Source organism: Amblyomma mixtum, chromosome 6 (genome assembly GCF_055824585.1).
Source record: "Amblyomma mixtum isolate Tamu chromosome 6, ASM5582458v1, whole genome shotgun sequence".
Classification (NCBI taxonomy): Eukaryota; Metazoa; Arthropoda; class Arachnida; order Ixodida; family Ixodidae; genus Amblyomma; species Amblyomma mixtum.
This window is the reverse complement of record NC_143017.1, coordinates 22,436,692-22,463,452: the sequence shown is the minus strand read 5'-3', so window position 1 is coordinate 22,463,452 and position 26,761 is coordinate 22,436,692. Positions and strand designations below refer to the sequence as shown.

Genomic DNA, 26,761 nt, shown 5'->3' with positions numbered 1-26,761 from the left:
GCTTTGCATGAAACTCCGTCATATTCTTGAAAAAATCATAAATGACACGAAGTCCAAAACGTCGCTTTCACGATATCGCAAAATCGCTTGCTTGGATCCCTGTAGAAAAAAGAAATAGACCTTACGAAACCTGCATATTTTTCGCTAGTTGTATGTAAATGTTATGTTGGAAGCAGTGGAAGAGCATTACTTAGTTCCTTTAATCTCACAGCAAAAGATCGCAAACATTGCGGAAAAATAATTGAATTCCAGTTAGGTCAATAATGGGACAACAACGACTAAGGTCATGAGACTAGAATTTTTCACCGAAATATTCTGCCTTTTTTACTCTTTCTTAAGAAGGATTGCACTCTTAGATGGGTCATATAGTTTTTCTCTAGGCCCTGCGAGATCATCTGAAATCCAGAAAGAAACGCGAACTTCGACGGACATTTAAAATAAATGTCATCACCAAATTCCGTCAAAAGCTCCGTACAAGACCTTTAGTGCCTCTTTATTCTGGAGGAAAAAAATGCAAGGCTGCATTATATGCCTTTAAACTACAAAAGAAAGGATTAATGCATACCATACTTTGTTCATTCATCATTACTGATAACTTCCCATTAAAAAGAGCAATGGCTACGAATGCGACTTTGACTCATTGCATGTGGTCCGGTTTTAGTTAGAACATTAAGGTAATTCTCCGAAAATTCGTTGGAAGCACGTTTTTACTTTTAAGTGTTTTTAATAAGTCAAAACAACAAAACTTTAGCTTCGTTGCACTGCTTCAATGCGTCTGGCTAATGGGAGTCAGATTTTTGCCTTTCTTCAAAAGGATTTAATGCCAATTTGTCTTGTAACCTGAATTATAAAACGCTTAGCTGAAAATTTCATACCATTTATATCAAGAAAAGCTAAATTGAACTCAAAACTTATGTGCACGAAATGATAGAGTTGTTCATTGTGCTTCTGGTACTGAAAAGTGCTCCAGGAAAGCCCCATAATAAAAAAATACAAATAATTCTGCATGTGTCGGCAAGCTAGTGCCGCCTGCACCTTCGGTTCGGTCAAGCGTTGTCGAAATGATTTGACTTTTGCCAATGCTGTCGTGAGCACGTAAACCTAACGGCAAAGAGATATTAAAAGTCTTTCATGAAAAGTTTAAAGGAAACGGGCGACGATTTTTTTTTTCTAAATCTCAGTAACAGTTCGGTTTTTCTCTTTTCTTTCTTCGAGTTGCAGATGATTTAAATGTCAAATTAAAAATCAACTGATCGGTCTAGAAGTACCAATTTTGTTCGCCTTGAGTAAAAAAATGCCGATTGCCCCGCCGCGGTGGCTCAGTGGTTACAGCACTCGGCTGCTGGCCTGAAAGACGCGGGTTCGATCCCGGCCGCGGCGGCTGAATTTCGATGGAGGCGAAATTCTAGAGGCCCGTGTACTGTGCGATGTCAGTGCACGTTAAAGAACACCACATGGTCGAAATTTCTCAATCAATCAATGAATAAAAAAATAAATAAAGATTCCAGGTGGTCGAAATTTCCGGAGCCCTTCACTACGGCGTCTCTCATAGCCTCAGTCGCTTCGGGACGTTAAACCTCAATAAACCAAACCAAAAAAGACCGTTAACACTGAGTAGAAATTTCAGCCGCAAGCTATTAATCTTTCCTGTTGCATTATTTTCCTAAAACTACACTTATTGGAACTCATTACGTTTCCAGCAATGTCGGCGGCTGAAGGAGAATATTCTGTACCGAATAATTTTGAAATTTCTAAATCAGTCAGCAGGATTTAAGGAATTAAAGGCGGTGCTTAATTAAAACATTATGCATACACTTAGGTACAATGAACATAAACTCGGACAAATTAAAGCAACTAATGGTTCAAAAATAGATTTTAGTGTTTTTTGAATCTGATTAAAATTAAGTAATGTAGATGAATTTTTAACGTTTGGAGGTAAGGCGTTCCATTATTATATCGATGAAAACTGAACGGTCTACTTACCGTAGTCAGTACGAACTTTCGACAGAACGGAACTGTTAAAAGCTACTGCGGTATTGTTTGAAGTGGTGAGATTGTTGTTTATGAGTTTCGAGAAGAAAATACTCAAATGAAATTTTATGAGCTGTATGGATTTTAGGATAGCGTTCACATAGATTAGAGATCTGGCATGAAGAATGCCCGGGCTGGGTATGATATTTTTGCGCTGTCTTAAATTACAACGCTCGAAAAAAACTAAGAACACGGTAAAGGTCAACATAAACTATGGTGTAAAGAATTGCATCTTGACAGCAAATCCTATGATTCCAATGAAGTGGATGACACTGTTTTTGAGATCGGGTCCTTGTATACAGCATCCAATCCCCTCGCCAGGCTACAAGAAGCATGCGGTTTTCGTTACGGGATGTAAGAAACACCGCAAGCAGTTGGGCCTGAAAGCAGGGAGGGCTGGATTGGTCACATTCGACTGTGAACTCCTTCGCTGGTGGTTTTTTTCTTGCTCATCTAAAACACGTTGGGTCACAGACGTTACATTGCACAGTCAGGAAAAAAGTCTTCGCACCACGTGTGCCATAAACAAAGCCGATAGCTTTATTATTAGCCGCTGGCCGGAGACCACACTTATGCAAGTGAAAGAATAGGATTCAGACTTTCATATCCACAAGTGCGATCTCGAGCAGCTGGCTAATAATAGAAAATATGGGCTTCCTTTACGCCGTGCGTGCTCAGAGAAGTTTGTCCCAAATTGTACATCAAGCTTTGAACTTAGAAAACGCTGCCTTTTGTGACGCAGTAGCAGCAAATGACCAGCGAACATGTTCATGATGTTCAAGTTTATTTTCCTTTCTCACAAAGGAGGAATGGGGACTAAAAGCTGTGGTAGCTTGACTCCCGAGACCACACCACTCGACCAGCACCAGACCAACGGGACCGCTTTACAGAATGTGCCGATTCCTTGAGCCTAAAAACCTTGAGGTATAAATCAATGTTTGGTTTATAGGGGTTGAACGACCCAGAGCGACTCATGCTATGAGAAACGCCGTAGCGAAGGTCTCCAGAAATTTCGACCATGTGGTGTTCTTTAGCGTGCACTGACACTGCACAGTACACAGGCCTCTCGAATTTTGCCTCCATCGAATTTCGATCGCCGCGGCTGGGATCGAACCCGCGTCTTTCGGACCAGCAGCCGAGTGCCATAGCCCCTGAGGTACTGCGGCGGGGCCCTATGCATTTCCGTCACGAAAAAGGTTTGGTTTGGTTTTCAACAAAGTGTGATGTATTTGGCGACCACACAAACAGTGGGCAAAGGCAGGGAGACACGGCCGAAATAAGATGAGGATTTTAACTGAATGTTTACTATTCAGAGATGTCAGTTACCTACGCCAGTGCAAAACAAAATGCACGCAAAGTAGTAGCAACATCAAGTTAAGACACCAGGCCATGTTGGCGTGTTTTACACTTTAACCAGCTCACTCAATGAATGTGAAAAAAAAAGGAACAGCCAAGAGCTGCCTGCACGCTGCACTGAAAAATTCATGTGAGCAAGAAATCAAGCACAGAGCGTTATTATAGACGTACTGCTTGAACAGCATAGTGCGTCTGTGATAAATCACCGCCTCAGTGGTTTAAGGCCTAATCAAGCATGCCAAGAGAGCCCAGCACCTGGGCGTCGGCCGAGCAACTGGAAACTTAAGTGGGTGAGGCCAATGGCCATTCTCTTTCAAAAAGATCGCTGAACACTGCTCACCCTGGTGGCGTACAAGAAGCTCGTTGAGTTGTACGGCGCAGCGGACAAGGAAGAAAAGAAACAATTGCAGCGAAAAGCACGCTGTAAATTTCGACGCCTGTAGACAGGCAGTCACGAGCAGAGCACCGCCCTCTTGTGATAAAAGTTACATCCAACAGACGAGACGGGGAAGAAGTGAGTTATCACGCGAGCACCGCGCGGTATGAAAGCATTCGTTGAATTCAACATCTGGTGAGCCAATGTTGCCGGTGTTCGTGCACTGAGTTTATTATTTGAGAAATGAATTATCCCTTATTTATATTAAAGGGAAGTTATAAGTTTGTATCCCCGGCATATCCTTCTATAAAAAAAGATGAGTTGTGCATTTCTATCACAAAATGTGTGACACATGCGGGCTTGAAAATTCATCAAGACCGTCGTTTCTTTATATATTTTGCCAACTCCGTTACGGTCTTGGGTTTGTGTGAGATTTGCCTGAATCGTAAACCTTCAGTTCAAGCTTGCGCACTCTCCTGTACGTTTCTTTTCCTGTTTGTCTAAACTTGTTTGCGCGTTGCAAAATACATATTCAACTCAACACACAAACTTTCCAGCCCCTCTGAGTTAAGTTTTGCCCATGAAGTTACGGCGCCTATACACGTACGCACGAGCCTGTGCAGTAACTTCAATTTTCTGGCCAGTAAAATACGTACCAGAGCAGCGTAATGTGAAAGTTTGAACTGACGATCGTCTTGGCGGGCTGTAGATTTACGGAAAATTGAGGTTTATAGAACAATGCGCTGCCAAGTACGCGCACTATCGTGCAAACAGCCGCTATTTTTGGATGCTGTAGTCCTGAAGACAACAGGTGATGTCGCGGACAACATTTGAGGTCCGGAGTGATACTTCATGTTGGAACGTGACTTTTTGTTCCTTTGTAAATGCATATCTGGTGCTTTGACGCTTGAATGACATTTGTAGATGGTCAGCAGTTCATACGAGTGCCCCGTTATGCCTGTGTTATATATTAGGTTGTAAAGGGAATGGTGTAATCAGAAAGCGTATACCTTCATGTATTCATGGAAATGAAAAGTCGAAAGAGTTCATTTTTTTCCATACAGAAGCCTCGAACATCAAAAATTGTGAATACTCGTAAGTTGGACCTGTCCGTACCAGGAGCACTTTGTGGCATGAAAACTGATGTATAAAGGCAGAAAGAACATTCGTAAGAATAATAATTAATTTCTTACCTTTTCCTTTAGTAATGCTTTCAAGCTTCCGTGGGTTTTCAGCGATGCGACAGGAGCAGCGTGATCAAGAGGCGGGAAGTAGGCTCGCGTCTTCTTAAATGCGCAGCTTGTGCGAATAAAACCGCTGGTGTAGGTAGAGCTCGTGCGAGTGTTCGGCGCACTCTCTAAGAGGGCGCGCTTATCAGTCACGCGTGTCGGCCATTACCACGTCGAATGTAGGAGACCGGTTCGTCAACACGATGATCTATTAGATTGAGCGGGCTCTCGTGGCTGAGTGATGAATGGGCAACATTTTTTTCGCTTTACCTCAGGAAAATTTCAAAAACTTTCTTCCCTGCAAACGCCAGGGGAATAAACTGCAAGGTTTGTCAGTAAAAGCAAAACCAGCTTATTTCTCGTTGTACTTTGGTTTTTCTCGTTGTTAATATATCATGTATTGCAAACGTGTATCAATGCATTATTTCAGGAAAACAAAAAAAAACGCGCCGCACAGCACGGCCCATAAAGGAGGTGTGCGTAAATCGCAAAAAATAATAAACACCACAGAGGACACGTGCGTGCCTTGATGAACACGCTGTAAAAAAAATCAATCAAAATGACGGGAAATATGTCGGCACCTGTATTTCCAAGTACTTGGCCGCTAAAGTGAAAGCCGGATGTCATTTTCAAAGCCCGGCGTTTTTCGTCACTTTCATGCCATATTTGAGCCGTCAATATAAGGCTTCGGCGTCTCTTCATTGTACAGTATGGCATAATTTAAACGTTTCTTTGCCCATCTACAATTCATCAATGTGATTTCTTGACGTCTCTTCAATATATAGTGCGACATCATTTAAACGTCGGTTCATCAATCCGAAATATAATTAGGTCGCCGATATGATGGCTGGAGATCTTTTAATTATACAGTGTGCCGTCATATAAATGACAAGAAAACACGTAAGTTTAACTGAACATTTTTTTTCTTGCAAACTATGCATTACTCGTAAGAACAGATCAAACACTGTTCACTGATCAAACACTATTTGTTCTTGATACTGTTTCGGTTTCATCCGCCGAATGAAATGTATGGCTGTATTCTGTACCAGGCATTTCGGTTTCGTGAAGCATGGATCAAACTGTACTATAATCGTTGATACGTAGTATTTAATATCTAGATTACTTAAGCCAGCCTGCTTCACGAACAGATCTTAAAATAAACAACGTATCAGCAGTTATGTTTTTTTATGCCTCACGTCACAGCATGAATTTCGCCGGTGAAACCGAAACTGAAACATCAACAAAGAAGAGTTTGATCGATTGCTAAATTATTCAGCAACCGCAGGTGAATACATCATGATGCTCTATTTTAGGCAGTTAGGAATCAGTTTGAAGGTGAAAACACAGAACTATAAATTTTCTGTATTTACAACTTTCAATGTTTCTTTTTTAATCTGAAACACATTTAGGTTATCATATGAGACCAAGAGTTCTTATACACTTAAGGCCTATATTGGTCTATGTTGCAACAGGCCTAAAAGGGGTCAAGTTTTCATTACTGTCACCATGTAGAAGAATTCGTACTTGTACAGGGTGTGTAGCTGGGTAAGTTGGTTTGACATCCTGAACATGCAGCGCTGACAGGCGGGGGATGAAGGAGAGACGAGACACACAGGGCGCTGAACTAAAAACTTTAATTTCGAAGGAGGGCGATCCACACGTTTTATACAGCACCCAAAAGCCGTGATTGTAGGGCACATGCGCAAGTCAAAGCAACTAACAATAAAACCGAAGGAAACAGGGTAAGCGCGCAGCCACACAGTACAGAAACAAAAAAAAAACAAGAAGGATGCAGTCATTCTAGTCGGCCAGGCTCCAGGTACACCATTGAGGACACAAACAGCAAAGAGCGGCAGTGAAGGGGGCAGGGGGAAATATATAATAACAACACTTGGTAAAAAAGAGAGATTGCACGCGCCGGGAGTCCTGTGCAACTTGGCGAGGACAGAGATAAAAAGATGAAAACGATAAGATGTGAAAGGCAACGGCGCGAAAGACATTAAAATCTCAGAAGACGGTGTGAAGACGCACATAAAGGGAATGAAGTGAATGGGTGGTTGTAATGGGGGAAGAATTGATAGTCTAAAAGCATGCGATGAAAGCCAACTGATCAAACAAGGCCTAGAAAAGCTTGTAGAACTTGTAGAATTGTTATCTCTATAGGGCGTTCAGATTTTTTGTTTTTCTTCATTGGACAAGCATTTCCAGGGCAGGAAAAGTAGCCCAGCTTTCTTCCATAGTTTGTTATTGTTGCCAAGCTGAAGTTTGCGCAAAATATTTTTCAAAAAGCTACAAAAATTGACATCTTTTAAGGCATTTTGCAAATAATTTGTTAGTTGCAGAAATACGAAAGCAATGGTTATGCTTGAAGCTTGCGGTGACATATTAGGTGTTCCCTCCCAACAACAGCCATGGGCCATGTCATCGGAAAAACAGAACATAAAGCATAGCAAGATTGCACGGAAGGATGATGAATTAAGAATATGCAAAAAATTGCTCTATGAGGGGCCCAAAGCAAAGAGCCCAACCTAGACAAGAATGGATGCTGACAACGTCGCTAACATCAAAGTTTAAAAAACACGACGACGGATAATATTGTTATGAGGTGGCAAGCCTAGGGAAAAGACGACATGATGACAGATGATAATATGGTTTAATTGCTGTGGGCCAAGCGCGAGCGCTCCGTCCCGCGCCACTGCCCTCTTCTCCGTCTTCGTAACAATATTCTTTCCATCATAAAATAATTGTAAATCAAATCAAAACACGGTAATATTTGCTATAAAAGAGAAATAGCACATCTTTCAAATTCCATTTATGAGCTGTGTAGCTCTCTAATTGTTGTGCACACTGTAATGGATTTTAACCTGCCTCTTGCTACATGTCGTGCAAGGCATGGGTTTCGTCCAGTTTTTTTCCCAGTATCCTACCTCCAAACAGCAGTAAATACAAAAGTTAGCGCAACACACGAGACAATCACAAGAAAGGGGGACAGGACAACGCGCTTCCTGTTCACCTTTCTTGTGATTGTCTCGTGTGTTGCGCTAACTTTTGTACGTAGAGCTATGCACCGACTAGCCCAGCAACAAGTGTTACCTGAGCAGTAAATAAACGTAACAACAAGAGTTGCGATGACATCAAATCGCTCAACTGTATCACAATTCGCTGTGAAATTTTACACCGTCACTTTGAAGCATGCAGTTTGTAAAATGAAGTTTGAAGTGCAGAGGTAGAGGCCCGTGAGGGTACGCGTTGGCTTGTCGGTGTAGTCGCGCGACGAATATGGAAAATTCATAACGAAAGCCTCTGCCGATGTGTTGGTTACTGGGACGTCCGTCTCCTCTCTTTCGCACTTGGCTGTTCCCCTGGCTTACATGCAAGCGACTGAGCGATTGAGCGGCCCGTCGCAATGAAAAATTTCCAACTTTTTAACCGCGTCGCTCTGGCCACTCCAGCCATCACGACGACTCTGAACAGGTTTTCGGGCCACAACGGCAGAATCTCGAGCCTTTTCGTTTGCATGGTTTCGAAACAGGCCACGGCGTAAAAGCCAGCTTCGATTCGTCGCGGCGGCTCGAGTGGCCAGAGCGACGCGGTTAAAAAAGTAGGAAATTATTCGCTGAGACGGCCCGCTCAATTGCTCAGTCGCTTGCATGTGAACCAGCCTTAAGACGCGCGGAACCCAGACGCGGGGTGAGAGGGTGCCGGTAACGTCGTCCAACTTGCGATGTGAGTGAGCTCCGTAGTACAGCTTTTCGCTGTAAAAATAATAAAAAAAACACTATATACAAATGGCAGTTGGAGCATTTTATCGCACAAATTCGTCTCCAAGATGACAGAGCCAGTGACAGAGATGAGGGAAGCGGGAAGGTTGTTCCAGTCAGCGCTTGTTCTTTGTATAAATGAATCAAAGTACACGTCAGTTAAGCAGAGTGGCGTTTTAAGCTGCATTACGTAGGCGATACGTGACTGCAGGCAGCTGGAAAGGTTAAAGAGAGATTGTTTAAATTTCCGTTAGTGTAACTTATTTTATGGAAGATGCATAAGCGGGCAATATGGCGTCCTAATGAGCAGTGAGGTAGGTTTAGGAATTTTTGCTTTGTGAGACGCCAGCAAAACTAAAGGCCGCACTAAGGTAGTTATTCTTCACTGATCGGCGCCTTAAATTGATGGACTCCTCAAGCTGACGAACGCTTAAATGGACACTGCGGAGAAATTGAAGTTGGCTTGTATGGGCAGAATACCAGCTCCTGATTACAAAAACGCCACTCACACTGACAACAAAGCTCTTGTAACGTAGAAAAGAGCTAGAACCAAAATACAGGTATCGCCGCCACAGGCCAAACTCGCAAGTACAAGCGTGATGACGTCATAGGACAAAGCAGTGTTGCTAGAACCATTTCTAGGACCCGAGAAGCCACAAATCACTGAGGCGCAGCCAATGCATGCGCAAATCTCCTTGACGTCGCCAGATGGCGCCACGTGCCCGGCAGCTACGCGCATGGCTACGCGCGCGCCTGAAGCATCGGGACCAATCAGCGCCAGCTCACCGGCGTTAGGGGGGCTCCCGGTATTCCGCTAGCGGTAACAAGGTACACGGTATGCTAAAGGTGTCTATTTGCGAGAACTTCGTTGACAACTTCGAGAACGAGATCCATCGTAACGCTGGCAAAACGTCAGTGCAAACGTAAGCGAAGCGACTGTAGCGACGGCCGCAATAGCCGACAGATGCCTTCAACGTGCGGCCGGCGGTCGCTTTCTTTTCGGCTGCTGCTAGGCCGCACTGCTGGCCACCCGAAATAACGTAGTCCGCGTTACGTCATGTTCACGTCATGTTTCACGTCACTTAGTCCTGTGTCGTCATAGGATAATCCCAAGTTTGAATCAGAGTGGCGGGAAAAACTTTTTCAACTTCGAATCCAAATTTGTTAGAAATAAATGCATCTTTCGCTGCCGGCCAAGTGGCAACAAAGCCATGACATGCCGAACTATTGGATTTTGCTATAAAAAGATATTAATAGTGCTCTCCTCACTGTCCCTTTAAGCTGACGGACGCCTCGAACAACCTTATTAAGAAACTGCAAGGCGTTCAGAGAAACGCGTTAAGATGTACACTTAGCAAGCACAGGTCAATCGAGTAACGGACAGTTTTACCTAAACACGCAGGACTGGTAACCCTTCAAAATAAAGCCAGATTTGCGCTTCCCAAAACCACGTACCAATTCATATGCAATCCATAAAAACTGGATCCTTAAAGATATATCTTAAAATACCAGCCGAGGCAAACACGTTATAACGTCACAAACCCACTAAATGAGCTTGCATTCCATGCTGACATTTCAAGGCAGTTTCTCTTTCCGCTGACTACACGCGATTAGAGCACTTTGAAAATGTACCACTCAGTAGTTCAGCATTAAATGTTTTCACCGCGCTAGCTGAAAATCAACTTTCAGTAATTATTTCTGTTATTTTGTCATCAACAATTGGTTCTTAGCTTGGTTGTGTATTTTTTACGTAGTTATTTGTCCAGCACAATTCTTGTCCCAAGCTAATCATTTTTTGTTGTAAGATCTATATTACTAATATATAACTTTGTGTAATGAACTAATGACCAGTTATAATTATTGACCTTTGTAATACTGCTATACCATTGTACTTTCGGAATGCCTTTTCTGTTACCACTCCTGAAGATTAAAAAGGATAACTCGCCAACTATTACAGTTTGGCCATCAAAACAATGCAAATGCGAAATTCGGAAATCCATCTCTCGTATGCTCTGAAACTAGGGCAATTTCCGGTCCGCACACTAACCGAAGCGCAACTGCGCTGCCAGAAAGGGCCATAGCCGCGCATTCGAGCGCGAGTCACATATTAGCGCGCCTGCCAGGCGCTCTGTGCCCGCTCGCTGCTCCCAGTAGGGCGCTGCGAAGAGAGCACGTGACACTGTGTGACGCGCACTCGTAGGTCTGGCTAGCGCGCTTTCTGGCCACGCAGTTGCGTTTTGGTCCGAGTGCGGCCTGCAAATAAGCATTTCCGAAAGTCCATATATACTGATATTGATATTACGATGGGTTAAAAGCCCCTCAGTAAATAAGGAGACTAAGGGTAACTGCTAAGAAGTTGACTACACAATATCAGTTCACGAGATGCTAGTTAGAACTTCCTCTTTGAATTCTTATCCACTGCATGGCTCGCAATGCTGTGCCGAAGGAGCGCTATTCTAAATTTAAAAAAAGCCTATTTTGGAAAATTATTCACAGACTTCGGCGAAAATCCTTTCATATATTTCCTATGCTTCAGTCAAATGAAGAATCCTCACTTTTCGTTAATGCATCCTGCTAACAATTCTACAGTTTTGCACATTAGATCATCCGAAAACATCAGAGTGATGTCTTCCATTGTGACAGTGCGCCTTGTGACAATTCAAAAGGTTGCGTTTAGCCAAACAACCCCTCGAAGCGCTGTCTTAGGTAGAATCCTCATTTATTTACTCCTTCAGACATCAGAATTCCATAGTGTAAGTCATTGTTCTGTTGGCGGATCCCGAGCAAAAGACATGAATGTTCAATGAAAGCCGAAGCTCTCAGAAGAATGTGTCTGGGTCTGAGGCTTGCTACAAGGCAGTTCACCCGGCGATAATGAAGAAAATGCCGTCTCTCGCATGGGGCGCATTCCATGCGTTCCATGTCCCCATTGCTCGCTGCATTCCGGGTTCATACGCACATTTTTTTCAGTTTTGTCGAAGTCCAGTCGGCGCGCGCTGAGTTACGATGAGCCTCAAAGCTCTCCCCGCATGCCCAGCCGTCAGCAGAAGGGCGAGGCGGTGCGAGAAATATTGCAGACGCTGACTAGAGGCTGCAGCGGGCAAAGAATGAATATAGAGAGTGGAGGGGGGGAGCCATCATACGTGAAGTCACGTAAAGGCGAAGCCCCTAACCGCCATTAATTCTTCGCCACGCGCGGCAAGGCGCTGCACCCGAAAGCACGTTCACCTTCATCTCCGCCGTCTGCTTGCAGCCAGGGCTAGTGATCAGCTCTGAGCTCTTCTCGGCACGCTCGTATATGGAGGCAACAAATCACATCTCTCGCACTGCCATACAATGGAGTGCGGCCAGTGAGAAGAATTTCGAGAAAACAGCTTGAGTACTTGGCTGCGCTTTTTCTCGACGATCGCAGCGCCACACAACGGAGCCTAGTTCCAAAGGCAAAAGATTGAATTTGTACGCTCTGCGTACTCACGACGCCCATCTCCCAGCATATCGCCATCTCCCAGCGTCCGCGCTCTGCTGAAACCACATGCACTGCTCTTCCGCCTGGCTAAGTCGCGGCGGCCGGAACGAAACACAAAACAGAGTTGAAAATATGTTCAAAGTCGTTCTATGTCTCCGTTTTTCCTGCTGCGGCAGTAAGAATTCAAAATGTTATTTTTGTTGTGTTTACACCCAAATTCCTTTGAGCATCAGTTTTTGTATGCGCAGAGGAACAATTCCAGCGGCACTTGAACAACGCGCTATAATATGCTTCGTAGATCGAATCAGCTCGGTACGATCGCTCCTTAGCTTCACCTGCTGTCGTCTTAGCGCAGTCTCTAGCTGTGTACAATACAGGCCGGAATGGAATGATTGAAGGGTGTGAAAGGGGGAGGGGGGGAATATGTTTAATTTTGATTTTATTACATATTCAGCTAAAAGCGAACTAGCGTGATAAAAACAAGGAGAAGGCATACAAGCCGGAACTAGTGCCCAAATGTCTCGATACTACGAGCGACCTCGAACAAAAAGCCTTCCTTGATTTTCGGACAGATGACAATGCTTTTTAGTGGAATGCATTGGAAGATGCCAAAAACAGCGGCGTACACCTGCCAGTCATCGAACATTATTCATAACAATGGGAGGAATGGGCTTGCAGAAAGATAGGCGGAAAAGAGCTACAATAGAATTGAAGAATGCCTGGTTATTGAATTGCAGCGCCTCCACCCCGTGCACTTGGTTGCTATGGTTTAGATGTTCAACCGCTGACATATTAAAATAAATGAATAAACATAATTTGAAATAAATAAATAATCCTGCATAGTGCCCAAAAGCCCCCCATGAAAAGAACTACAAATTTTAAACCGGGGAGAATTCTTTATTTGGATAGAGTGAAGTTAGCGCCAGTGTGTTATACCTGATGCAATAGAGCCGTGACGTTAAAAGCCAATTTGTCAAGCGTGTAAACAAGATAGTGCGTACTGAAGTGCGTATTAAGAAAAGAGGAATAAATCCAATGAGCCCTCACCGCTGGACACGCGCTGCAGTAATTGATTTCCTCTGGAAGTTTTCTTGAGATTGATGTATCGAGTGTGGGGGTAGTAGCATTAAAAGCCAATTTCTCAAACTGGAGAGCGAACGGCTAGACAATCAAGTAGAAGACATCCAGGACACTTAATATAATAGCTAGCGCTGCGCAGACAAAGTAAATATACACTCCCAGTCTGCGCCTGGATGACCGTAAGGCTGGCGAAGAGCGAAACTAATTCGATTGCTCCCCGACCTGCAGGACAAAAACGCAATATCGTCACGTTCTGTTTGGAAACTCCTAAAAGCTTTCCTTCACCTGTCATACTTAATACGCTTCTTTGTCTTGCGAACAACTTTGGAAAACAATGGCCTTTGCAGGGATATTGGAGACATTTGTGATTTTTAGCGGCTGGTGTTTGCCTTTCCATACTTAAGTTACCTTTTTTTCTTCTACCGCCACAGGAACCGTTCAGTTCCCCGCGGACGCCGGAAAGCCTGCCCAACTTGTATTGCCGTTGTGCATAGTTCGAGCACTTAAACTTTTTCTCCTTGGTTGGTTTCGCGACAAAATAACAAAAATTATGAACATCGAGCGAAACGCAGAGGAGTATAACACGAGGACGGCTCAAAACTTAATTTTTTCTAAGGCTGCTCCTCTCATTTAAGAGACTGCTACGCGCTTTTATCTATGACCTTCAAAGGAATTTTTGCGAGTATCATGCGAGGCAACAACAGAAAGCACAGAATGTGAGTTCTCGGTTGCCGACGTGGAGCGCTGTGGAGAGATGTGGAGCGCTGAAGCAGAAACAGCGTTCATCGAAGTGCAGCGACATGCTGTGCTGTACAAAAGAGAGAGAGAGAGACGGTAGACCTGACTGCAGCGCCATCTTATGTCCTCAGTGCTACCTCTCTTTGTCACTCCCTGGACGCGCTGGACGACAAGACTGCGCAGCAACGCCAACGTGATGCTCCTCAAGACTTACGATGTCCAGCAAAACCGCTGCTGCTGCGCAGCTGGAACTCATTAGGAAGGCTGCTATAACAAAGAGCGTGAATTACCACGACAGAGCTGCACACTGGCTGGAATGAAAATGTTGAAAACGGGAATGGCAGGAACGCCGCAATGCACATGGCCGCACAGCAAGGAGTCTTGTGCGGCGTGGCGTCAGTCACGTCATTTTCTGCATGTTACTTTTAGTTTCAAGGGCGTCTTATTGCCCCTGTCGGTAAAAATTTCGCTGCTGTCAAGAAGAACGATCTGAATGAAATAAAAATAGCGGACACTGATAGCAGCCAGTGAAAGATTTCGTAGGAAAGGCATTGTTGAGCTAGCTTCGCAGAACATATAGAAGGGGTGGCCACTATGGGAATTCTGGTATACCTTCAGTTGCTGTGGTGGCTTCTGTTGTGCATAGCCCAGAATGCAATATCAGTGAATGACAGATTAAGGCGTAGATTAATTATTACTCGTGCACTGTACCGCAGCCGGCAGTAAAGAAAGTTAACGTCCTTCCCGAAGTTGGATATAACATACAATGGAGTTCTTAATCTACTGTTACAAATTGACACTACGAAAAGCGCTGGAGCCGATGGTATACCCAATATGTTTCTAAAAAAGTATCCTGAGTGGTCTGCCCGCTACCTGACTGTGATTTTCCAAAAGTCCCTCCTATCCGAAACCGTTCCACAAGTCTGGAAAATAGCTAATATAGTACCAGTATTTAAGTCCGGTAATAAACAATGCCTCTCCAATTATAGACCAATTTCCTTATTGTGTACTTGTTGCAAGGTATTAGAGCACATTATTCATAAACATATTTTGTCGTACTTGTCTAACAACAATCTTCTCTGTAATAATCAGCATGGTTTCCGGGCTGGGTTCTCCACACTCACGCAGTTAATTGAATTCTCACACGACATTGCATCATGCTTAAATAACCGCGGTCAGCTGGACGCCATTTTTATCGACTACTCCAAAGCATTCGATTTGGTTTCTCATAGTAAACTCATTACTAAACTTGGCGCTTTTCTCAAAGGAACTCACGCCGTTCCACTACTAGGCTTGATCAAGGACTATCTACGGTTAAGATCCCAGTTTGTCACCTTCAATCACTCTCAATCAGCGTCTGTCTCTGTAACATCTGGCGTCCCGCAGGGATCAGTTCTAGGGCCACTTCTATTTCTCATCTAGATTAATGACGTCGTCCAGATAACTGCTAACACACCTGTTAAAATTCGTTTAAATGCAGATGACTGCGTTCTGTATAAAAACATAAATAATGCATGCGACCAGCTAATTTTAAATAATGTGTTTTCTTCATTCTGTGCTTGGAGCAACACATGGGAGATGAAGATAAATTTCAGCAAAACTGTGTCGATGACATTCACTAACAAGAAGAATCCTTTGCGTTTTTCGTACACTAACAGCACTCATCAACTAACGCACGTAAACGAGTTCAAGTACCTAGGAGTAACCTTTTGTTCTAACTTAAATTCGTCAAAACACGTCGATTTAACTTGCTCAAAGGCACTGAAGAAACTCGGATTTTTAAAACGTACCTTAAAGGATTCGACTAAAAACTGTAAGTTGACGGCGTACAAATCTCTGGTAAGGCCTGTGCTTGAATACGCCTCGGCAGTCTGGTCACCGCACTTCGCTAAAGACATCACTAAACTAGAAAATGTGCAGAATAAAGCAATAAGATTTACATATAAACGTTATGACCGCCAGTTGTCTCCCACAGCTCATGCCCGCACCTTATCACTTGACACACTTCAACACAGACGCATATGTGATCGCCTTATCACTCTTCACAAGATCATCAGCAAATGCATTTATGTTGACGCCCCGCTTTCCTTTTCTTTCGCCAGTTCTTCAGCACGTGTCACTCGCCGTACTAACCCGCTTAACATTGTGCCGTTTATGCCGTTTTTGGACTGTTTCAAATATTAATTTTTTCCTTCGGCAGTCGAGCTATAGAATAATTTGGATATTACATTACGTGAGATGTCTGTTGACCGCTTTGCGCAAGAATTGTCTAATCATGTATTTTCTTATTAATAGCACACTTTTGTTTATGTAAAATGTCCGATTCACACTTGTTTATGCACTTTCCTACTGTTTTATCTGTTTTCCATCCTCTGTACCACTCCTGAAATGTCCCAACTGGGATAGCAGTATTTGTAAATAAATAAAAATAAAAATTTCGGGAGGTAAAAGTGTAGAGCACCGTAATTCTGGCATTGCCCCGAAACTCAGAAAAATGGGAAACACTCGAGTCATGCAAGATAAAGTTGGGGGAAATGGCACATGCGCTGGAGTGCCTTTGAAATCTCCTCAGGAATTTAAGCATTTCTAATTTGGTAATGCTTGCTGAAATCAATATGGACACAAAAAGTGAACTGAAGGAAGGCCATCGAAAGACATAGAACTCAATTATTTTCATGTTTGCTTTTTGACTGAGCATTTTAGTAGCTAGCGGTGCTGAGTGTTCACGGCTCGTTGTTCATAACTCCTCGCCCTTTATCCTGAATGTTTAGTGATGCGTTAGATCTCCAAAACTTATGGACTAGAATTTTGTTTCGGTCTTTTGGCCTGATGGCATTCAAAGTTTGCGTTAAGAAATGCCTGTAATCGACTTCGTATGGCCAATTTTTGATTAAAATAAAATTTTTATAAGCAATGGTGAAACCTGTCTACATCAATGAATGTACATTATTTTTGTAATAAAGGCTGCAATTTTGTTTTCAAAAATTGCATCTCAAAAAATGTGGAGAACACCGATTTCAGATTTGTCAAAATTGCAGGCTTGGATCCCTGCAAAACGATACAAAAACTTCTGGAATCCTGCATAATTTTTTTTTGTAATAATACCAAAACTTTTCCACTGGAACCATCGCAAAAAGGGTTTTTTTTATTCAAGGAATTTTGTTGCAAAAAAGTAAATATTTCTAAGAAGGCAACTTTTCTGGGCTATAATAGTACAAGAAGAAGTAAAAAATGGAGCCTGAAAGTTTTCCTCACTTTTCATCAATCCTTACTTGCTACATTGCGAGAAAATGTGTGCCTCCATAGATGGCTGAGCTTTTGTAGCGGCGTGTCGAAACTTTCTGGATTCCAAATTCTGAAAAAAAGTGGCGAACCCTCATTTAGATGGATAAAAAAGTCCGAAGCCAATTTATAAACAAATTCTCTTGAAGACCTTTAGTACCTGCTAATTCTAAAACAGCAATAAAATTTTGCGTTAGATTATTGTACACAATAGCAATAACTGCCTAATACAGACCATATATTGTTTCATTACAAATATTGCAATATTACGAATTCTACTTCGTAGAAAATGCATATTGTTGCATTTTACTAAGTAAATCTCAGATAATTTTTTCAAAGCGTTTTCTTTTTGTTAGCTTTGTCAACAAATCAAAACAGAAATAAGTTCGCCCATTTAAGTGGCTTCTTCAGGTCTGGCCAATGCGTATCAATTATGCTACCCTTTTTTGGTATCTTCAGGCGATTTGGCTGGCGCTACAAAACCCTCAACCTTTCGCAGCCTTTAGAGAAAGCACCGGTCATGTAATAAAACTATTCCAAAGACCGTCGATTTGCGCAAGCGTCACCGAAGAGGTGTAATTTTAGCCCGAAAATAGTTTTTACTCAGTACTGAGTCCACGAAACCCTTAGGATAACCTTTAAGGTGATTTACAGAGATGGACAGATAATACAAATTTACTTTCATTAAAATAACTTCGAAATAAGGCCACAGAACATCTCCTCACAGATACATAAGTGCTGCCCCAGCAGGATTTAGGCACAAAGAAATATGAAATTATGAGAACAGGACATTGTTCTGCATTTTCCCTCCGTCGTTTGTTTTGTCGCGTTTGTTGTGTAACATTCCAAAGCGAAAAAAAAAAATCCGTGCGCGTTGCCACGTCGAACAACTCGGCGCTGAATTCGAATTCCCGATTATATGGCTAGCAGTCCGACGCAGGTGGTTCTTGCTCTATCGAAATCAAGGTACACATGAGCATAACGTGATCATCTACAGGTGTCCCAGCCAACGTTAGCTAAAGGTTAAAAACACATGAAGGCATGACATGTGGAGGCAACTTCAAACATGTTTGCTGTTTGTACGCCGTTACTCAAAGTATTCCGTAACTTTGTTCTTCGCATAGTTAAATAAATTGAAAACGTAAGTTTTGGTTATTTCGTTTCCGGCAGAAACCTTGATATCATATTGTTGAGCATGCCAAGAAACGACTTATTCTTCAGTTATTTTTACGTGTGCTAAAGATGAGTTCTTTTCATCGTTCAAAGGATAGCACGCGAAATATGAATAAAATACCATGTGACCATTAGCTTGCGCGCTGTGACGGCATCGCTCTCAAACGCGAAAATAGAAAACGTAGCCACATTCGATGGTGCCCCGAATGCGACGCGGCGAAAGCAATAAGCTGGAGTCTGGCGGCAGAATTGAAAATCAAACCTCGGACCTGGCCGCGTTCCATGCGAAAATAGCGTGCATGCTAGTTCCCGGCAGTTGTACGCAAGCCGATATAAGGCAGTGTTCCTATTCGTTGCTCGGGCGTTTCTTCTGTCTGGACGAAGAAAAGTGGCCAATTCCAAGTTCTAAGCATTGCTTCGGAACGCGAAGATGTCACATGCGAGGCGCCAAACGCGATGCGCTGTTCGCCAACTAGAGATGTCTGCAAATAAGTACCGTAAAAATGGTTCAAGTTCCAGAAAGTTTGACATTTCCTTCTGTTTGGATCCTAACTTGAGATTTCAGGAAATCGCGATCGCGACGTTTTGCAGCTTTGTGATGCAAGTTTTTTTTTTTTCGAAGAGAACAACAGCGTTTCTTAAAACACTATGGTCTATTCCTTTGTAGCGACACATTTTGTCATCATGTATCAAAATTTTATTTAAAACGAAAACGATCATAAGTCCTCGATTGCCGTGCCCATCTGAATGCTTAAATATCCACTCTTGAACGGATATTTCGTACATGACCTGAACCAAGCCGAATTTCTATAAGGCCCTCCCAACGCTCTCATCCCTGTACGAATGAATGACTGAATGAAAGTTCATTCAGACAGTCAAGATACAATCAAGGTGGTCTATCTGGAAAGCCGAAAAAAAAGGCACGGATTCCAGACAAGTGGCAGTCCTCTTTTATTAAAACACAACACCCAAATATAAGGTGCAAGAAAAAAAATGGCTGAGGCTTAACGTGGTTAAGCCTGGAGAATGCGAAGCATCATCGTGTCGCGTAATTTGGAGGCGCACAACCACAGCGACGGCGCGAGGTGGGCACCCGTTTCTCCACTGCCGTGACGTCATCGTGTCACGTGGTGTGACGTCATGTATCACGTGATTTGGAGGCGCACAACCACAGCGACGGCGCGAGGTGGGCCCCCGTTTCTCCACTGTCGTGACGACATCGTGTCACGTGGTGTGACGTCATGTATCACGTGATTTGGAGGCGCACAACCACAGCGACGGCGCGAGGTGGGCCCCGTTTCTCTACTGTCGTGACGTCATCGTGTCACGTGGTGTGACGTCATGTATCACGTGATTTGGAGGCGCATAACCACGGTGAAGGGCTGAAGTGGTAGCTAAAGTAGTATGCTTCGCATAAAAAATTCAGGGGGCACTTTGTTGACCTATAGTGCGGTGAGGCGAAATCCTTAAGCGCGGTGTTGCTTCTTGTGTCATTGATGTGTTGTTAAGATGATAAGCTTCGCCTCTAAGAGTAAAACGCAACAGCGTCTTGCAACGCTGCCAGGGAGTCCACAGTAGTGCACTGCACGGGCTCGGGCCAGCCCGAAAGCCCGGGCCCGGCCCGGCCCGCGGGCCGGGCCGGGCCTCTACATAATTTGTTTTGCCGGGCCTGGGCCGGGCCCGGGCCTGATATTGCGGGCTCGGGCTTAAAGCTGCGGGCCCGCGCCGGGCTTGGGTCCGTACAGAAACGGCTGGTGTCCGTCTTTACATTCGCTATTGCAGAGTGAAATACACAACTGCAGCATTGAAGCAGCGACACGGATGAGCTATGAGTTATAGTACGCGCAGAGAAAAAAAACTGAGCTTTATTCATTGACGTATTTATTTCCTTATTTCCACGCCGCGGTGCAGTAAGAGTAAAATTCAATCGGCCTTAATTGGCCATTGATCGTTCGTCATCCCGAAACTTACCTATACACTAATAGAAATGCATTCGGGAAGAACATATTAGTTTAGGACGCTTATGTAATACTCCCTATGTAATACCCTCGTGAAGAGGGCCTTTAGGGGTAACTTGAAATAAATAAATAAATAAACACACACCGTGAAATACTCAAGCCTTTAGGCTTTCGTTTCTGCCGATAGGCGACCAGTTCGGCTATGAGTTCTACCTGTGAGATCACGTTCACTAAAAAAAAAAATCATCCCACTGCTTGCTAGGCAGCTTTAATGTTTATACCTTGCGGGCGGCAAAATATAACTGATTAAAATCATGGGGGAATGCAAAGTAGTCTATTACGCGTGTATGCAGCTCTTTTTATTTGGCTCTCGGGACTTCCGAGTTAATATTTGCGCACGTACACGAGATCAATGTCCAAAAGACGGGCCTGGCGAGCACTACTCTTAATCACTTCCTTCTGGGTTAAAAAGAACAAACTTTCTGCAAGCCAAACTGTGGTTTCAGAACCTTTGTCGACCAGTTTCTTATCGGTGTAGTAGCAGTCTACTTGCTCAGAGAGCAGTATACCTCATGCGTTACTGTGAAACGGGCCGGGCCGCGCCCGGGCTGGGCTTCACTCCGGGATTCACGGGCCGGGCCGGGCTTGCTAGCGCGATAATTTAGTGGGCCCGGGCCGGGCCCGGGCTTGAAGCCGCGGGCCTGGGCCGGGCTCGGGCTTCATGTCTCGGGCCCGGGCCGGGCTCGGGCCTCAGATTGAGGCCCGTGCAGTGCTCTAGTCCACAGAACGCCATTGCCCGTTCGGTTCTACTGCTTGCTCGTCGGTAAATTGGTTTTTCAGGAAAGGAAATATGTCTCGTGTACCTCGGTGGACACCTGAACCTCGCCGTAACGGGAAGGGAGGAAGATGGGAGTGAACGAAGACACCCTGTGCACAAGACGCGCCTTTGTTCATTCCAAACCGTCTAGCTGGCATGGCGGAGTTTAAGCTGACGAAGCCAGTCTCGTGCTGGCTGACCACGACAGTGTCGTATGTATATAGCGTTATGTGTATTTTTGTTGTGCAATGTCATGAGCCAAAGCCAGGCAATAAAGAAAAAAAAAAGCTGGCATGGCGGAGTGGTTAGCATGCTCGTCTCGCACTCCGGAGACCGGGGTTCGATTCCCCTCGACCAATCTCCTACTCGGTTTTATTTATTTATCTGGCCTGATTAAAAAGGTGAATCAGTCTAATTAGGTGATTAAGCAATTCACTAAACTCATTCCCACTTGGAGCATCACTATACGGTCCCATTAATTGGTTGCATGGTTACAGCCAAAGCACAATTGGCCCCGTTTGAAATTCGTGCACTGTGACATCACGACCGTTTTGACCGATTTAAAAGCGTAACATTTCTGTCGACAACTCCGGCTTACAACGATGAGGCATTAAAGGCTTCCGGCTTAAAAAACATGATGGATTAAAACACACTGAAACAGAGGGCAAAAGCGATGCCCAATACACAGGTAATGAAAACACTTAAAAAAAAGAAAAAATGCTACAGGCACTGAAGGCGGAATACAATAACGGAACAAAATCTTTCTCTAGTCGCATTAAATACACGCTGACCTTTTTTTATGATTCCTATGAACGATGATTCTTCTACAATAAACATGAGAGTAGATAGCTATTTAGAAAATCTGCTACAGTAAATGACAGCGTTTGCATACCATAATTTGTGCGTATCTTGCCCTTGTAAGTTACGTAGCGCCTATTCTAGCCGTGTTCTTTTGTAACGTATAAAAAATGCACTTTCCTTAGACTTTATTTCTTGGATGATAGCTATGGCAGTTTTTTTAGTATAAGGTTTTCTATTGTTTATTGTTTATTTGATACCTGCATCGCCTTTCGGCATTACAGCAGAGGGGCACTTTCACATTCAAAAAATAAGAAATCATGCACTTAACGCGTGAAAAAAGGCATCACTAGGTAGAACGTTAACAATATGTGGTAGCAAAACATTCGATTCGCGAACTGTTCGCAGGAAAAACGAATAACGACGTACGTCACCTTTAAAAGGAAATTCATAAAGCTTTAAATTGGGGTCCCTTGGCTTCGAGACATAAAAATGCGGCTTCAGATATTTAGTTCCGTCTATACCAGTCTTGGAATAGAAAATGTTATGTGAAAATTTTAACCTAAGATTTCTTCTTCGAGTTTTAAGTTCTGGCCACTGAAGATTCCTTTTGTTTTCTTAGATGCTGAGTGTCGTGGAATAATTTCGAAGTAAAAAGCGGACTGCCCTATTTTGAATTTTTTCCAATTTATCAATAAGTTCTTGTGTGTGCGGATCCCAGCACATGGAGCCATATTCGAGTACCATATTGATAATACTCTCTTTTTCTTGAAAATTGAAAAGTGAGCTTTTAAAGTGCGCGCTCTCTAGTATGCGTATTATGCGTTTCTATAAAGTTTTTAAACTATCGATATTAGTTTTTGTCATGGTCCCCCAAGCAGACAGACAGTACTGAAGGCTTGAATGCACAAGACTATAATACAGTTCCTTTCTAGCCAGGGAGGCAACATATTTCTTAATTTACTACTAACGCCAATAGATCTCGAATGCTATCGACACGACTAAAGCAATTTAAATTTTCTGCGAAGAAAACCCAAAGAAATTTGTGGCATGCGGAGCGTTTGATGACTTCATCACGGTATTTTAACAGTACGCTTTCATCAGTGCACTTATTACGAGGTCAAAATGATGTATTTGGTATTTTGGTGTTTAATTCTATCTTATTTACTGTGAGCCAATCAGAATGGTTACAGAGCCACACTTGTTTTTCACGGTTTTTCTAAGTTTTCACCAAAAAAAAAATGCGTTAGTGTCACCAGCATATAAGATTATGTTCGGTGTTAAAGCGCCTGCGTGCTGTCATTTATGTATAGAAGAAAAAGAAGCGGAGCGAGAATGGACCCTTGTGCGACAACGAGTTAGACTTCTACTACGGATCTGGACTGTCGAATGTCTGGCTACTGTAGCCGATTTTTAAATCCCTTTTTACTACGTTATGAGCAGTACCTTTAATATTGTCACGCATACTGGTGACTAAAGCCCGGCGAACAGAAAAACAGCGAGAATGTCTTCGAAACGAAACTCTTTATTCTGGCTGACTTGCGCCCGCAAAGAACTGAATCACTCGGTGGCGGCGTAGCCACTAGCGTGCTCGGCGGTCGTCGAACAGAATGGCTTGCCGCTGTCGGCCGTGCTCTTTTTAAAGCTGATAGCGAACATTCCAGATAAAGCTTGAGAAGTTACTGGAACACGCTGACACAAAGTAGAATCGGATCCACCTGGATGCGATCAATGGAGATAATTCTAGGCGCGTCTTGCGTCACAAAAGTAGCGATAAAGCGGCGTGCCGGCAGCCTTGAAGCATGAACAAATAAACACAACAAACGAACGCTACAAAGATTCGCGGCATTACTCCCCTCTCAGACAGGCATCGATGCTTTAAAACATAGTGCGGCTAAAACAATCAAAAACGAAGTGTGCAAAAATAAACACCGAATGTGGAAACACGGCGTCCTTTAGCGTGCATGATAGGGCTTTAGGCGTACGATATGGACTACTTCTGGTCGTACGCGGCGTCGCTGGGATGCAGTCATTTGGCCCGGGACAACTTCATAGTCCAATTCACCAAGCCGACGAAGAACCTTGTACGGGACGAAATAGTGGCGCAAAAGCTTTTCACTCAATCCTCGGCGGCGAATGGGCGTCCAAACCCAGACTCGGTCTCCTGGCTTGTATTCCGCGTTGCTGCTTCGTATGTTGTAGCGTGTGGCGTCGGTCAGCTGCTGGTCTTTGATCCTTAATCGGGCAAGTCTTCGGGCTTCTTCTGCGCGTTGTAGGTAGGCGGCGACGTCGACGTTATCTTCCTCGGTAACGTTCGGCAGCATGGCGTCCAGCGTGGTCGTGACCTCTCTGCCATGGACGAGCCTAAAAGGCGTCACCTGGATGGTCTCCTGCACTGCGGTGTTGTAGGCGAAGACTACGTAAAGCAAGACGTCCCAGGTCTTGTGTTCGGCATCGACATACATGGCGAGCATATCGGCGATGGTTTTGTTGAGGCGCTCGGTCAGTCCATTGGTCTGCGGGTGGTATGCAGTTGTTCTCTGGTGACTGGTTTGGCTGTAATGGAGGATGGCTTGCGTCAGTTCCGCCGTGAATGCTGTTTCCCTGTCAGTGATGAGCACATCGGGGGCGCCGTGTCGCAGAAGAATGTTCTCCACGAAAAATTTGGCGACTTCTGCTGCTGTTCCGTTCGGTAGGGCTTTTGCCTCGGCCTAGCGGGTCAGGTAGTCGGTCGCTATAACGATTCATTTATTCCCAGATGTTGATTTCGGGAAAGGGAAAAGCAAGTCCATGCCGATCTGCTGAAAGCGCCTTGAGGGGGTTCAATCGGGTTCAGAAATTCTTCTGGTCGGGTTGGAGGGGTCTTTCGTCGCTGACAATCTCGGCAGGTTTTCACATAATGTGCGACATCGGCAGACAGTCGGGGCCAGTAATACTTTTCTTGAATGCGGCGGAGGGTGCGAGAAAACCCGAGATATCCAGCTGTCGGCTCGTCGTGTGAGGCCTGAAGAACTTCTCCGCGCAGACTTACATGTACAGCAAGGAGGTAGGCTGTCTTGTTCGCTGCAAATTTTTTTTAACGAGGACATCGTTCTGTAAACATAACGAAGACAATCCTCGCTTGAAAGAGGCGGGGGGTGAAGAAACCTTGCCTTCCAAGTATTCGATGAGGCATTTTATGTCGGCGTCCGAGCGTTGCTGTTGTGCAAAAGAGCTGGAGCTGATGGGTCCCAGGAAAGCGTCCTCATCGTCGTCCGGCGGCGGTGCATCTACAAGGGCTCGTGGCAGGCAGTCGGCGTTAGAGTGCTCGCGTCCGGACTTGTAAGCGACGGTTACATCAAACTCCTGGAGCCGCAGGCTCCATCGAGCGAAGCGGCCAGAAGGGTCCTTTAAACTGGCGAGCCAGCACAGTGCGTGGTGATCGCTGACCACTTTGAAAGGTCGTCCGTACAGGTAGGGGCGGAATATCGACGTAGCCCAGATGATGGCAAGGCACTCCTTCTCAGTTGTCGAATAATTAGCTTCGGCTTTGGACAGGGAACGGCTAGCGTACGCGATGACCTTCTCCACTCCGTCAATTTTCTGAACGAGGACAGCGCCTAGGCCCACACTGCTTGCGTCGGTATGAATTTCAGTCTCGGCGTTTTCATTGAAGTGCGCGAGGATCAGTGGGGACTGTAAACGACGCTGAAGTTCCTTGAAGGCTTCAACTTGCGGCGCTTCTCATTTAAATGGCACGTCTGCCTTTGTCAGGTAGGTCAATGGCTCGGCGATGCGCGAAAAGTTCTTGACAAATCGTCGGTAATACGCGCACAGTTCGAGGAATCTGCGCACAGCTTTCTTATCGGCCGGTGGTGGAAACATTGCGATAGCAGTGGTTTTCTGCGGGTCTGGCCGTACTCCCTCCTTGCTAACAATGCGGCCTGGAAACGGTAGCTCTTCATAGGCAAAGTGGCACTTCTCTGCTTTCAAGGTTAGCCCGGACAATTTGATTGCGTCTAGTGCTGTTCGAAGCCTTTTCAGGTGCTCCTCAATGTTCGAGGCGAAGACAACGACGTCATCTAAATATACCAGATAAATCTGCCACTTCAGTCCTGCCAGCACTGTGTGCATTAATCGCTGAGATGTCGCTGGTGCGGAACAGAGACCAAACGGCATCACCTTTAACTCGAAGAGGCCATCTGGAGGGATGAATGCGGTCTTCTCGCGATCTCTCTCGTCGACCTCTATTTGCCAGTAGCCGCTCTTGAGGTCCATCGATGAGAAATACTTCGCGTTGCAGAGCCAGTCCAGTGTGTCGTCGATGCGGGGGAGGGGGTAGGCGCCCTTTGTTATGCTGTTCAAGCGGCGGTAATCAACGCAGAATCGAAGTGCACCGTCTTTCTTTCTCACTAGAACAACAGGTGCCGCCCAGTGCTCTTTGAAGGCTGAATAACGTCGTCGCGCAGCATTTCTTTCACTTGGTCCCGGATGGCTTGTCGTTCTCGCGGCGACATTTGGTAGGGCTCTGGCGGAGAGGTCGGTCGGGCGTGTTGGTCGGTTATAATGCGATGCTTGGCAATCGGCGTTTGTAGGACCTTCGCCGATGACGAGAAGCACTCGCTGTAGCTTCGATGGAGATTGCGAATCTTTCCTTGTCTGTTTCGGGGCAGGGCTGGGTTTATGTCGAAAGTGGGCGAGGTCTCTTGGTCAGGCG

At 44.6% G+C, this 26,761-nt stretch overlaps 1 protein-coding gene across 6 annotated transcripts in view; it reads right to left on the bottom strand.

Moving 5' to 3' along the window:
- The window catches only part of LOC149338409 (putative defense protein 3), a 135,831-nt gene that overhangs the window by 32,625 nt on the left and 76,445 nt on the right, over nt 1–26,761 (bottom strand). The window lies entirely within an intron of this gene.